At 38.9% G+C, this 13,908-nt stretch overlaps 1 protein-coding gene across 1 annotated transcript in view; it reads right to left on the bottom strand.

Moving 5' to 3' along the window:
• The window catches only part of LOC129721780 (protein jim lovell), a 102,637-nt gene extending 89,003 nt beyond the window's left edge, over window positions 1-13,634 (bottom strand). The window contains exon 1 of the mRNA XM_055674720.1: window positions 12,100-13,634. The gene's annotated coding sequence lies outside the window, so the exon portion shown is untranslated. The remainder of the gene's footprint in view (window positions 1-12,099) is intronic.
• Between the last annotated feature and the right edge of the window lie 274 nt (window positions 13,635-13,908).

The raw sequence follows: 13,908 nt of genomic DNA on the forward strand, positions 1-13,908 counted from the left end.
ACCCCTTCGATCTGTTGCCCTCTGAGGAAACCGATTCTGACGATTCACCAGCGGGAGCATCTTACGCCAATCCTGGGGAGTCTAGAAAGAGGAAAAGTGTTTCCTCTCCTAAACTTCCCAGAAAAGGTCCTAAGATTTCTCAAAGTGAAATGAAGGTTACAAACAAACCAAACAGTGCTGCGGAAAAACCGAAGCAAACTCCTCCTGGGCTGGCAAATTTAAAGTCCCAGAAGGAGTTCCCAGCACTGCCAGGAACATCTAAAACCCCAGTTGCTCCTTTTACACTCCCAGTTGATGAAACAAACTCTGGATTAGTGAAATTTTCTGACATTGTGGACTGGATTTTTGAAACTTTCAATGTACCCGATCCAATTAAAATTTTTCTTACAGCATTCCTCCCAACAGTTAGATCATTTTTGAAGCAGTTGACTGCCCAATGGCCTCTCCTTGCAGCGATTGTATCCTTCGATGCCTAATTCAACTGCGTATATGAAGGATTCTATCTCTGTCTTACAGTGGAATTGTAGAAGTATTTTACCAAAAATTGATTCGTTTAAAGTTTTGATAAATAAAAACAAATGCGATGCATTTTCCCTTTGTGAAACTTGGCTTACTTCAAATATTGATCTCAACTTCCATGATTTTAATATTATTCGCCTTGATCGAGACACCCCATATGGAGGAGTACTTTTAGGGATTAAAAAGTGCTATTCTTTCTATCGTATTAACCTCCCCTCGATTCCAGGCATCGAAGTTGTCGCATGTCAAATGACAATACAAGGTAAAGAGCTTTGTATTGCCTCAATATATATTCCCCCCAGAGCACAGGTTGGGCAACGACTGCTCTTTGATTTAATAGAACTTCTTCCCTCGCCACGTTTGATTTTGGGAGACTTCAACTCTCATGGCGTGGCTTGGGGTTCCCCATACAATGATAACCGCTCCTCTTTAATCTATAACCTTTGCGATGACTTCGACATGACTATTTTAAACAACGGTGAAATGACACGTATCCCGTAACCTCCAGCGCGCCCAAGCGCTTTGGATCTATCCTTATGTTCGACGTCGCTACGGTTGGATTGCACATGGAAGGTAATCCTCGATCCTCACGGTAGCGACCATCTGCCTATTCTTATTTCAATTACTAACGGGTCAACTCGCATGCGACCAATTGACATTCCGTATGACCTCACACGAAATGTCGATTGGAAGTTATACGAGGAAATGATTTCGAAAGCGGTCGAGTCGATTCAACATCATTCACCACTTGAAGAATACAACCTCCTCGCGGGCTTGATTCTCGACGCCGCGTTGCAAGCCCAAACGAAGAAATATCCCGGCGTAACGATCAAAGAACGGCCTCCCACTCCGTGGTGGGACCAAGAGTGCTCCGATGTCTACACGCAAAGATCCGACGCGTTTAAGGCCTACCAGACGGGAGGTATACCTGGCGACTATTTACGGTATTCGGAGCTTGATACCAAGCTTAAAAGCTTGGCTAAAGCAAAGAAACGTGGATATTGGCGTCGGTTCGTGAACGAGACGTCGAGGGAGACATCGATGAGCACTCTTTGGAACACAGCCCGAAGAATGCGGAATCGCGTAACGGTCAACGAAAGCGAGGAGTCTTCAAGTAGGTGGATATTTGATTTTGCCAGGAAAGTATGTCCGGACTCTGTTCCTGAGCAAAATATTGTTCGCGATGCGTCTCCGGGCCACGACGCGATAGAATCACCTTTTACGATGGCAGAATTTTCAGTTGCCCTCCTGTCCTGTAACAATAACGCGCCTGGGTTAGATAGAATCAAATTCAACTTGTTGAAGAATCTACCCGGCAATGCCAAGAGGCGCTTGTTGAACTTGTTCAATAAGTTCCTGGAGCAAAACATTGTACCGCAGGATTGGAGGCAAGTGAAGGTGATCGCCATCCAAAAACCAGGGAAACCAGCTTCTAATCACAACTCTTATAGGCCGATTGCAATGCTATCCTGTATCCGGAAATTGATGGAAAAAATGATACTCCGTCGTTTAGACCACTGGGTCGAATCAAATGGTCTACTATCAGAAACTCAATTTGGCTTCCGCCGTGCCAAAGGGACGAATGATTGTCTTGCGTTGCTTTCAACAGATATTCAGCTGGCGTATGCTCGTAAAGAACAAATGGCGTCTGCGTTCTTGGACATTAAGGGGGCTTTTGATTCCGTTTCTATTGACATTCTTTCGGGTAAACTTCACCGACAAGGATTTTCTCCAATTTTGAACAATTTTTTGCACAATTTGTTGTCCGAAAAGCACATGCATTTTACGCATGGCGATTTGGCAACTTTTCGCATTAGCTACATGGGTCTTCCCCAGGGCTCATGTTTAAGCCCCCTTCTTTACAACTTTTATGTAAATGACATCGACGAATGTCTGGCAAATTCATGCACGATAAGACAACTTGCAGACGACAGTGTAATCTCTGTTACAGGAGCCAAAGCTGCCGATTTGCAAGGACCATTGCAAGATACCTTGGACAATTTGTCTGCTTGGGCTTTACAGCTAGGTATCGAATTCTCTCCGGAGAAGACTGAGATAGTAGTTTTTTCTAGGAAGCATGAACCTGCTCAGCTTCAAACACAATTAATGGGTAAAACGATTTCTCAGGTTTTGGTACACAAATATCTTGGTGTCTGGTTCGACTCTAAAGGCACCTGGGGTTGTCACGTGAGGTATCTGATGAAAAAATGTCAACAAAGAGTGAATTTTCTTCGTACAATAACCGGACAATGGTGGGGAGCCCATCCAGGAGACCTTATAAGGCTTTACCAAACAACGATATTGTCTGTTATTGAATACGGGTGTTTCTGCTTCCGCTCCGCAGCAAACACACATCTGATCAAACTGGAGCGAATACAATATCGTTGTTTGCGTATCGCCTTAGGTTGCATGCAGTCGACCCATACGATGAGTTTGGAGGTTTTAGCTGGAGTACTACCATTGAAAAACCGCTTCTGGAGCCTGTCTTCTCGTATTCTAATCAAATGTGAGGTCTTGAACCGTCCCGTGATTGAAAATTTTGAAAGGTTAATCGAACTTAATTCTCAAACCCGTTTTATGACATTGTATTTCAATCACATGTCCCAAAATATTAACCCTTCTTCGAATATTCCAAATCGTGTCGACTTATCAAATACTTCTGATTCTACTGTGTTTTTCGATACATCCATGATAGAAGAAACTCGTGGAATCCCGGATCATTTACGCGTGCAGCAGATCCCTAAAATTTTTTCCAATAAATATCGAAACATCAACTGCGACAATATGTACTACACTGACGGATCACTTCTTGATGGGTCCACTGGTTTCGGTATCTTCAATAACAATTTAACCGTCTCCCATAAGCTCGATAATCCTGCTTCTGTTTACGTCGCAGAATTAGCTGCAATTCAGTACACCCTAGGGATTATCGAAAAAATGCCCACGGACCATTATTTCATCTTTACGGACAGTCTCAGTTCCATTGAGGCTCTCCGATCGATGAAAGATGTTAAGCACTCTCCGTATTTCCTGGGGAAAATACGGGAACATCTGAGTGCTTTATCCGAAAAATCTACTCAGATTACCTTAGCGTGGGTCCCTTCTCACTGCTCGATACCGGGTAATGAGAAAGCGGACTCTTTGGCTAAGGTGGGCGCAACAAACGGTGATATTTATGAAAGACCAATTGCCTTTAATGAATTTTTCGCACTTGTACGTCAGAATACGATCATCAGTTGGCAAAATGCTTGGACCAGAGGGGAATTGGGAAGGTGGTTACATTCCATAATCCCCAAAGTATCGACGAACCCGTGGTTCAAGGGGTTGGATGTAGGTCGGGATTTCATTTGCGTGATGTCCCGGCTTATGTCCAATCACTATAGATTTGACGCGCTCCTCCGTCGTGTTGGGCTCGGGGAAAGTGGTATCTGTGCCTGTGGTGAAGGTTATCACGACATAGAGCATGTGGTTTGGTCATGCCCTGTACACCGTGACGCCAGGTCTAAATTAATAGCTTCCCTGCAGGCCGAGGGTAGACAGCCGGCTGTTCCTGTTCGTGATGTCTTGGCGAGCCGTGACCTATCCTACATGTCCCTTATATACGTTTTCCTGAAATCCATCCACGCCCCAGTCTAGTCCCGTTCCCCTCCGTCTACACCCAACAAAACGACAAGAACACGTTTGAACCTTAAGCACAAAACCAGCAACCAGACCCCGCACAATAGAACCAGGACCCAAGGACTACGAGCCTCTGCCCCAACTCACGACATCGTGGCTCAGCAGAACGAATCCATACATGCCATTCGACGATTATCAGACGACCATTGAACAACAAAACACTGATTGGAAATCCCATGCTAGTTTTAAGTTAGACTTAATTTCAGCTCGTAGTCGGCAGCGAGGATAAAAAATTTGCTTTAGTTTTTAAGTCATCAGATATAATTGGCGCCGTTAAACATTAAATTGTATTTGTGCCGTGTCAAATAAATGTTATGTGAAGAAAAAAAAAAAAACAATAATGTTCAAAAGAAGACTGAAAAATACCTCACTTTTATGATTTTGACAGCACAACATTTAATAAGATATTTGTCAGATTAATTACATTGAATAAATAAATAAATAAATGAATAAATAAATAAGCAGGGTACTCCATTTTCGAAGCATTAAAAACGAAGCTGAATATTTCGAACTACCATTTCGCTTGGAACAGTTTTATTTTATCTTGAATCCTTCCAGATTCAGATTTATCTGGGTTATCTAGATTACTGAACTTATATTCGATAATCAGATTTGATGTCCAATTTCCCATATGTCTGCATGGAAGCCCCCTACTTCCGTCATCGTTTTTCTATGATTGTCGATACAATAAATTTTATAAAGTTGTGATGGAAGCTTAGTTAAATTAATAAAATAATAACATAACATTTTGAACTGTTTTGACCATTACAGAAATACATATAAACAAAACACTGATTTTAAGGAGCTGTGCTCTACAAAAAATTCAGTGCACACGACAAGTGCAACGTACAGATTGGACTTCGCAGTATTCAGCAACTTTTATTTTAAACATTGGTGAAGAAAGCAATCTGGTACACTAAAGTCGCCTTTCACGCGGGTATACGAGCCGCGTAAATTCCGGAATCTACGTATAAAAAACCGCGTAAATTCCGGAATCCGTGTAATAAAAGCCGCGTTAAAACACCCGCGTTAAAAAACCGCGTAAAAAGCGACCTTAGTGTATATTGAAAATTAGAACAAATACTTTTTTTATCTAACTGTCAGGTGGATTGATCGAAAAACCAAAAACGCCAAAAGTAAGGCCTTGTTCTGTGAAACAATTTAGCTGGAGACATTGAGTACATAAAATCACAGTCAAATCCAAACGATCCCGATTTTTTGAGTTTAGAGCACTCTGCCCTGTGGAATTTTCAAATAATCAGTCCACCAATTGTTAATGTCATGAATTATAAAACTTGTAATGTCTATAAAATATTTTGGAAGTTTTTCCATGAAACGAAGGTTGGAAAACGTGCTTTAAAATAAGTATTTCGTTGTTTTTATATGACCTTCAAAAGAGTATTACTCAAAAATGTACCACCTTACGACGATAACGAAATTTCTACAAAAGATTCAGGACGTCACAACAAATCGAATGGGGTACTCAGTTCCATTGTTGCATTTTTTTTATAATGACGAACTGTGGGAGCACCGTACATTGCAAACGACCTAATCCGTAGCTATTCGTCAGCAAGAAAACGGTTTATTTCTATTGAATTAAGCAAAAGTGCTTAGATGCCTTTTGAAGTGGGCGTGCCGCAAGGAAGTAGTATTGGTTCGTTTCTCTTTCTTTTGTATGTCAATGGTTTGTACAGACTCCGGCTGACAGGCATCCCACACCTACTTGCCAAGATGCTGGTCTTTTTATCCACAACGTGATATTGGACTTAAAGTACAACACATAAACAGTGATTTGAGAACTTTTTAAATTTTTTTTTCAAAAGCAACTTACTCTCACTTAATCCTTCAAAAACAAAATGTTTGTTTTTCCATTCTCCCAGAATGCCTGCGCAACGTTATTTTAAATTCATGTATAATCGAGGAAGTTATATCATTTAAATACTTGGGGTTGATCTTGGATCCAACGGGTTGTTGATCTAAACATATCAAGCATATCGAAAAGAAAGTTTCTTCACTGTGTGGAGTACTGCGCCGAGTATGTTATTTTCCGTCACGTAATACAGTCGAATCCCTCTATAACGACCCTTTTTATAGTGACAAATCTCGCTATAGCGACATTCTCAACGATCCCTTCAGTTTTATACTAAAATTCTTCGTTATATTGCGACATTTCGCTATCACGACCTTCCTCTATAACGGTATACCAAAACTAATACTTGTCATTCTTTATTGCGACAATAATACTGTCGAATCTCTCTATAACGACATTGCTGAATCTATAACGACATTCTCAACGGTACCTTCTGTTCTACATATTGCGACATTTCACCATAACGACAGTCCCTTGCGATGTCGCTATAAAGGGATTCGACTGTATTTTTTTTGAAATTTCACTTTGCCCATATTCATTCGTGCTTGAACTATCTCATCATCGCCTGGGGTCGAGCTTGCAAAACCAGAAGCAGAAAACTTCGAACGCTTCAAAACAGATGCTTAAAAATAATATTTAATAAACAGTTGTTATTTCCTACTTCGGAACTCTATTTCGATAACTCTCACATTTTTCCTATCAATGCGATCTGCAAACTAACAAGTTTGTTCCCGACGTTCTCCATTGCGAAAATTTCCACCATTTAATTCAGTTAATTCTTGCTGGTCACACTTATTCAACTAGAAACGCCAATAATTTGCGATTCCTGAGAGCACAAAAAATTCCCCCCACCCCTAGAATCCCATTTACTTTACTTTACTTTGTTGGCTAACGGACCGTTCGCCGGCCAAGGCCGAACGAATTAGAGATGTCCAGCTTCTTCTGTCTTAGGCAGCCGTTCTGGTTGGCAAATGGCTGGACACGTGTAACTTGAGACCCTAATGTGGCCATTCACCTCTGTCCAGCAACTCCTATCCCAACCTCCACGTGGTGCCGACCGGAATACAAGTAACCTTAGCGGAGATCAGGTAACCAACCCCCGGTGGAAACTATGGTCGTATGCTGACTGGGAAGGGGGTCGTACGCGGCTATATCCCTATATTAGGGGCGGCGTACAACAGCGTCTGACCCGGAGCGGGCGGCTGAATTATGGAATGCTGTATCCAACCAGCTACACCTAAGATGTAGGTATCGCGACCCTGGTAAGGTAGCATACCGAAACCTTTCTACAACCACGAACACCGAATTTAGAAATACGGGAACGGATCAGTCCAGAATTCCAATTATTGTTTCAAAAAATACAATGCATTGCCGACAGCATCAAAGCAAATACACAACCGTAAGAGCTTCAAATTCAAACTAAAAATTTTCCTAAAGCAAAATCTTTGCGATATCCTTGATTAAAATTTGTTTGTAATACATATATTTAGTCGTAAGTTAGTCTACTAGAAACCATAATTATTTTCATGTAGCAGTAAATTAGTGAGTCTCTTAAAAGGAAATTTATTTCCACTAAGACGTCACATCAGCAGAGCCTAACCCTGGCAGGATAGTCCGAGGTAGGGAAATATTCTTTGCAAAGCTGCAGAGAAGTGCAACAAACTTTCTTATACAATAGGCATAATCTTCGTAAGAACAAAAAAACGATTTTTCGCTCCATATTCTATCACCGTAAAAAAAAAACCTTCGGGATCTGCCAAAAAGTGAGGTTAGGCCGCTCCATCCAATGATCTATGCAAGAATATTCGAGCAGTTTTTCTGTGCCTCACAAAGTGCTCAATGAATAATGAACATGAACAAAATGCAAATGAAACAATGTTTTTCAACTAAAAGCGACGAATGACCAAAGATGTCAGATATTATTGAAAAAATGTGCATCTGCTCGAAAAACCGGAAAAATCTACTTCAAATCTGTAAATAATCTATCCGTGATTCGTGCGTTTCGAAGACAAATCTGGACATCTTGTATACCTGACTGAAAGCGAGGGATGACAGCGCCATTATCATCTGACGATCAGGGACACCAGATGTGCAGGTTCGTGTGCAAAATTTATGAAACAAATCCTTAAGAAAGTTTATTTATTTGGAATTAAGGTAATCGAAATTTGGTAAGGTTTAGTACGTTTGCTTCATGGTCCCCGTAACTCTATGGCTAGCGATGTCTATCGGCTAGCTGTCCCACACGGTTGTGATGTCAGGTTCGATCCTCGATCAGGTCGAGAATCTTTTTGAGCAGGAAATTTTCTCAACTCGGCACTGGGGCACAGTGTATCGTGTACTTATCCTACAACATGGAAAATGTGCCAAAAATAATATCGATAACGAATTCATTCAACTAATATAGTTGATCGGGAGCGCTATTGGTCCCCAGACCAGCGTGAGATATTATTGTTGTTGTTGTTGTTGTTACATTTGTTCTAAGCTTGACAATTAAATATTTGATCTGACATTGTACTCAAAACGTTAAAAAAATCTTTCTATTAGAACTGTATACGATCAAGAGGATTAATGAAAAATGCAGGCACATTACGCTAGAAGCTACAATTGATAAATTTAGCATAAGAATTACGTGACTTGCAAAAAAAAATTCCTAGGAATAATGCATAAATCTGTATTCTTGTGAGACATAATGTATTTTGTTCGATTTGTGGAAATAAGACGAAAAAATTTGAAACAAGTTTTTTTACTAGTACGTGGTATTTTGCACGTTTTTTTATAAAAATCAGATTATTCTTGCACATTTTGTTTTTCATGACACATAACTTTCATACAAATAACAAAAAATGTGTACTGTTAATAGGAACTTCACTGAAGTCTCGAGCAGAACGGCCAAATTTACAGTTATGAAATTGTTGCGTCAAAGTGTTCGACACGAAAGAATATACCAAAATTAATTTTCTTTGTTACTTAAAATTTCTAAAAATTATATGTAAACTAGTAGAAATTATATTAGTATTCTTGTTAACAATTTGTATTCTTGTTAACAATTTGTAGTACTACTAGCCTCTTCGAAAGTAAATATTAAATTTACTCGTCCCCTGATACGTATTTCGATTACAAAATGCAATTTTTCTGATTGAATATGTGTAATATTTACCTTTGAAGTTGATAGTAGCTTTCATTGGGAACTTTTCTGTTGTTCAATATTTGGTATCATTCTACTAATACGTTCAAATAATACACTCCAAATTTATATGTTCTACATAACCAGAACTTCCCAAGAAGATTTGGCTTTCGTTCCTATCCCGTTTCTTTAACAAAAAATACACTTTAATTACTAATAACTCTTAAAAAAATTCAAAAATATAAAACTGTAAAGTTAGTGTTTTTCGAAATTTCGTAGTTGTAAACAATTACTCAGAATAATTTTTTACCGTGTTATTATACAAACCAGAATCAACCAACTTTGTTTCTCATGACATGTGGCGAAGTTTTTTGTGGAAAATAAATTGCATTTCAACCTTGGATTCATCCATTTTGTAAAGCAAGGTCCGGTAAAAAGCGTAACAAAACCCATTGTGGTCTAGGTGGAAAATATATTAATTTGCAGCCGACACCGAAGTCGTTCACGAAAGAATTGGGAATTACCATAAACTATAACAGAATAAAGCTATACTTTCATGCGTGAATTATTATAATTAAAAAAGTTTTTCACGAAACACTAATACAATAGAGTAACCAAATTACATTATTGTAATAGGATCCGTGAAATGACCATAAAGTGGGTTCATAAGTTACCCCTGCATTTACCCACCTAGTACTGATAATAATCATCCAATTACAGATTTAGCTCAAAAATGTATAATTTTTGGGAAACTAAAATAATATTGAAATCTTTTAATACACTATATCGTTTGTGACTTAACGCAAAATTTTCCGATATTAATATTAATATGTTTTTTTTTTCCCTTGGTTTTTCAATTCACAAAAGTTTTAATTTGTTCAATTCCTTGAAATATGCAGTCTTTGATTATTTTCGACGTTTCTACGCGTTATCATTGAATTAACTTAGAAGAAAAATAATTTAGGCGTTTTTTTATGACTCTGATGAGCTGTTCTTCCAATTTTTCCTCTGTGGGAATATGTTGAAAAATTTAAGTAATTACAGATTTTTTCGAATCTGTCCAAGGTCCATTCGCACGTTAGTTTTTCATTCAGAACCGACAATTCTAATCATTAAAGTTGTCGAATCAAAGTATCTCTTTATATATGCATCTTCTATCAGCATTGATAAAAAAAAAAACAAATTGTAGACATTAATTGTGCGACTTTTCTGGTGAAGACTATTTAGCTCGGGTTTGCGATTTTCTTTATTTCATATCTGGTTACACACATGAACCATCTTCATACCACTTGTTTCTAAAATCGTTTTCCCTCAACTTATATTTCAAAACAACAAAATGTCAAAAAAAATAATTTGTTTGCTTTTTAAACCACAGAAAAACAACTTTTTCTTAATCTGTCAGCCTGTCAGAATGTCAGTCTAAAGGAACAAGATTTACGTGGTGACCGGAGGCCTATCATTTTCAGTGAACAAAATCGAGCTAATCTTTATTTCACTCCAAATTTCACTAATAATAATTCATCACCATAAGTCGTTTGTGGCGACTGAAAAAACGCGATAGGAAATATGAATTATTAGGCTATAATATGCAAATTGTTCGTTGTAAATTTATTAATTTTTTCACGGGAAACTTTTCTACGGGTTATAAAAAATATCTATTAGGGTGGGGAATAGTTATACGGAAAAAACGAAACTTGATAGCAGGAAGCCAGAACCAAGTTTTTTTTGTTTTATTTGGGGCCCCAAGTAATCCTGAATTTATTGGAAGTCGATTGGTTTTGTCTCCGCTTGGCGCATTGCATTTTAAATTTATATGGAGATTTGTATGGAAAAACCAACTTTTTTGCATTTTCCATTCTAAAGAGCTAAAAATGGCCCAAACCACAGCTTTCATGACTTCAAATGGTAGGTTTTCTGATGCCTAACAACTTGGCCGAAGACACTAAAGAGCTAGGGTGTGCCAAAAAATACTAGAGCTGTTGAAAATTGAGTATGTCGAAATTTATGTTGCAAATCTTTTTTTCTGCCAACACTGTCAGTGTACCGGCGTCAGTTAGATTTCCATCAGAAGTAACCTCTGAAACAGGTTGTAGATTCTATTTACGCCTAGAATATTAACCTGAATTTGTTTGCTTGGTCTAACTGAGTGTATAAACTCGTTACGACAGGTTACTTCTGATGGGAATCCTACTGACGCCGGTACATTGGTAATGTTGGCAGAAAACAAGATTTTCTGCATTTAAATCGACATACTCCTCTTTGAACAGCTATAGCTCTTCTTAGGGATATTCTAGCTCTTGAGTGTCTTCTGCAAAGTTGTTATGCATCTAAATTACTATACTTTAACATAATGTAGTGCATTATTAGAGCATTATTAAGCTCTCTAGAAAGGTAAATGCAAAAAAATAGGTTTTCCCCTTTAAATTTTCATACAAATTTGAAATGCAATGCGCCAAGCGGAGACAAAACCAATCGACCTCAGGTAAGTTTAAGGTTGTTTGGGACCCCAAAAGGAACCAAAAAAACTTGGTTCTGGAAAATCGATCACTTTTCCCCACTTTAATATCTATTGTAATTGACCGTTCGAATGAACTATCGAATGATAACGCATGATGAAGAAATTTATTTTGATCCTCTTCACTAACTTATACACAGCTACCGTTTATTTTCAACATCTCACCAAAGGAAAAAATCTTTGAATTTTAAGTAATATAAACAGCAAATTTTCATTTAATTTGAAACATTTCATAATTAGTATATCTAAACTTCAAATGTACGATTCCTATTACACCTGATTCAAATAACGTTCTAACGATACCATAGCGTTATGGGTATTCGTAGTACAAATTTGATTTGTTATCACAACATTTCACAGATATAAAAAAATTTCTATAACTGGTAGACGTACCTTCTAGCAGTACTTCTTGTGCGAAGTAAGTTCAGTTTTAAAATCCTATTTCCAGTCAGTGCCAGTTCTCGATTTCTCTGCATGTGCGATCTCCAAACGAAATTCACAAATTTTTTCACAAAAGAAAAACACAATCTTCGAATGGCTCCGGATGATGGTTCCTTAGTTTTTTTTCTATGGGTATTTTTTTGTTTTTCTTACACTAAACCAAGAACTTTCGATTCGACACTTTTTCCCAAAATGACCAAAACTGGAGCCTAACCCATACAGTCCGAAAGTTAATTTTGATCGTAATGCTTGCACAGTTCCAATTTTGCACCCACTTTTACTCTCACGAAATTTTCTCAATCACTTTTTTTGGTTCTTAATCCGAAAAAGTTTTTTTTTTTTTGCAATGTTTTCCTCCTAACAATCACAAACAATTCCGATCCGAAAGGTGACAATTTTGACCACACCGTACCAAAAGAGAGACGATATGTTGCAGCATACACGCGAATTCACTCTAATTGCTCATCTTTTCTGCCAGGCTACCGCTTAAGGGCCTCGCTGCCTTTGTTCGTTGACGCGATCCCACTGGAACTAGGGACCCCGAGGTGTGCCCACAGAGTTGCAACGTAAAATCATACGTAAGAGGGTGATGAATGTTTTTCTTCTGTCTGAAGCGGTCCTCCTTCTTTCGGGTCCTTATTTTGTTCGTCCTTTCGCTTGCTGCTGACTCTGGCGTTCAAGAGGTGAAAATGCTTTTATGGTTGTTCGGAAGGTTCACAGGTAGCTGTCGCCGCTGTTGCCCCTATTTTGGCTAACTGGTTGACCTGGAAGCCTGGCTGAAAGGAACGGAACCTTGTTCTTTGTGTAGTCCTTTGAACTTTCAATCCCTCGGAGCGTGGTACAATAAATTAGATCATGCATCGGTTCACATGTGATTACGTAGACGGTGGTGGTATTGTGTGGGAAACTCTGCTCGAGCTGTGCACCAGGCAAAAGGAATTTCCGCTTGTTATTCCCGATCTGCTATTGTTGGCTGGTGCTGAAATTCCCCAGAATTTTGCTGCTTTTGTGTGACCTCGTTTTTTACTTTTTCGACTTAACTTAGAACATGAATCACACTCACAGGTTGGAAAACAACGAAAAAGAATTGCACATTTTTTCGCATTCAAAATCACTTTGCTTGCTAAGAACTTAACTATTTGTTTCGTTTTTTTTTTTCAGCCCAAACGTTTAAAAAATTTTCTCTTTTTTCGTTTTCGGTAGCTCATCCAATCACGATTTTCGCAGAATTCTGTGTTTTGCTCGCGATATTCGCCGAATGAACTTCATTCGATCGTCCACCGAAGGATCGGAGTTTGCATCGATTAAATCACTGCTGCGAATAACCCGGAACCTGTCCGCCTGGTTCTCGAATGTGGGTGATAAATTTAACTCTTTTCCCCAGACAGTGTGTTTTGGTGTCCAAAAAACTCTAAATAAACCAAATATCAACTATCGAACCGCACATTTTGAGGCTTACGCCGTGACTGCCTGTGACCGACTGAAAAGTTGTAGCGCGACTGCCGGAGACTCTCGAACATATATCGCAAAACATATTTGGTATCATACACCAGCCGCCAGGTTGAACGGGTGCAAGCGAGTGAGCACGAGCGGCTCGTAGCTCACGAACAAACGAGAGGCAAGGCACCAACCAAGCACACACTCTCTACCGCGCGCTCTTTTGTGCGGCTCTCTCTCACACCACCCGGTTATCATTGCCTGCCTGTCTTCTCAGTCCATTGGAAAATAATAAGAGTTGTTGAATTTTTGATTTCTACAATT

Source organism: Wyeomyia smithii, chromosome 2, assembly GCF_029784165.1.
Source record: "Wyeomyia smithii strain HCP4-BCI-WySm-NY-G18 chromosome 2, ASM2978416v1, whole genome shotgun sequence".
In the NCBI taxonomy this organism is placed as follows: Eukaryota; Metazoa; Arthropoda; class Insecta; order Diptera; family Culicidae; genus Wyeomyia; species Wyeomyia smithii.